Here is a 1,726-nt window from a genome sequence, read left to right as displayed (position 1 = left end):
TTTTTTTCACAATATAAAAAAGTCCTTTAATTTTTCAAATGTTTTTAGAAACAATTTTATACTTAAGCCAGCCTTGAAGAAAGCACAAAATGTACCAGTTTACATTAAACAAAACAAAAAGCATAACAACTCCAGCACCCACTCCATGAACAGCACTCTTCTAGGTGCTACCAAAGGGAATCTAACCTTGGAAACATGATTTCACTTTCTTGAACTGTATTGCCTCCTTTTCCAGGGAGTAAAAATAAATAACATTGCCATACTGATCTGCCTTAAGCCCACTCCTGGCTCGCAGAAAAGTGAATTCCTGCTGAATTCAAGCTGCATTGAATTCAGTCCCTGCTCTCTTGAAATAAAACAGAACTCCTTTTCATTCAAAAAAAAATAAATAAAGAATTTTATTTTTCTCTAGCTTTTCTTTAAGCTTTCTTCCTCCAATATTGCCTTTTCTCTTACAAGGCAAACCAGACTCTTTTTCTATACTGTTTTTCCTTTCCTAAGAAAAGTATTGCATCTGAAGACAAATCATTTCCAAGAGTAGTGATAAAAATAATATTTAAATAAGACTTTAAAGGTAAGTCACCTACATTACCTTCATGAAGTAAAAAAATAAAAGCAGTTGGCACTAAGACAGCTATTCCAAATATCTATGTCTAAACAATTAAAAAAACTATTTATTTTGTAAGAATGCACCCCTAGTCCAAAATAACTGTTAAAAATTTTTTTGTGGTGAAAAACTTTACAAAAACCCTTTCAGTTTAACCTAACAGAAATGATACCTGGAAAACAGTCCACCTTATCAAGTCTGTCTTTAAAAGTTCTGATGTGAAAGCATGGCTAAGGGGAAGATTCTTTAAAAGTTCTGATGTGAAAGCATGGCTAAGGGGAAGATAGGAGTGCTTCTGCTGGCACTGTGCTCTACTCCAAGGGTCCCCACAGGCTGCAATGGAGCCTGACAGGCTTCCTATGAGACATTGTACCAGCTGCTGGAACTTGGGCCTCTCCTCTGGATCTAAGGCCCAGCAACAGGCCATCACAGCAAATAGCTTATCAGGACAGTTGATCGACTGGGCTACTCGGTAACCATCTTTTAGGTACACAGCCATCTCAAAGGGGTCAATGTCCACATAGGGCATCTGGCCCAGGGTCATGAGCTCCCACAGGGTCACTCCAAAGGCCCACACATCACTAGCACTAGAGAACTTGTTATTAACTAGGCTTTCAAGAGCCAACCACCGAACTGGCCTATTTTCATTGTCCCCCAAGCATTGATAGTCCATGGGGAACAAGTCTCTGGAGAGGGCATTGTCTGTGATCTTAACTTAAAGTGTGTCATCAATGACACAGTTCCTAGCAGCCAGGTCCTTGTGGATGACTTCCCTTCAGGGCCAGGTAACTCATCCCACAGGCAATCTGAATGGCCACGTGTACCAGGTCCTGCTGAGAAATTGTCTGTGGATTATTAGCGTCTACTAATTTGCACTGCTGTAAAAACAATTTGAGATTCCCCCAATTCACATATTGCAATACCACCATGGGCTTTTCTCCTTCTATGCACACATGATTGATAGGGAGAAGATTTATCTGATGGAGACCACAGAGCTTACAGCTCTCGATGAGCATCATTGTCACCTGAATCTCAGAAGCTTGACTTTAACTGTTTTTACAAATGCCTATTTTTCTTTATTGGGATCCTTTTCATCTACTAAAATCCCATGAAAAATAT

The 1,726-nt window shown here is 39.5% G+C and overlaps 1 pseudogene; it reads right to left on the bottom strand.

Moving 5' to 3' along the window:
* Window positions 1-779: 779 nt before the first annotated feature.
* On the bottom strand, window positions 780-1,721 carry LOC102481146 (tyrosine-protein kinase RYK-like; annotated as a pseudogene).
* Between the last annotated feature and the right edge of the window lie 5 nt (window positions 1,722-1,726).

This window comes from Tupaia chinensis, unplaced genomic scaffold (genome assembly GCF_000334495.1).
Source record: "Tupaia chinensis unplaced genomic scaffold, TupChi_1.0 Scaffold145551_1, whole genome shotgun sequence".
NCBI lineage: Eukaryota > Metazoa > Chordata > Mammalia > Scandentia > Tupaiidae > Tupaia > Tupaia belangeri.
The sequence above is the reverse complement of the archived record's forward strand: the minus strand, read 5'-3'. Positions and strand labels throughout refer to the sequence as shown.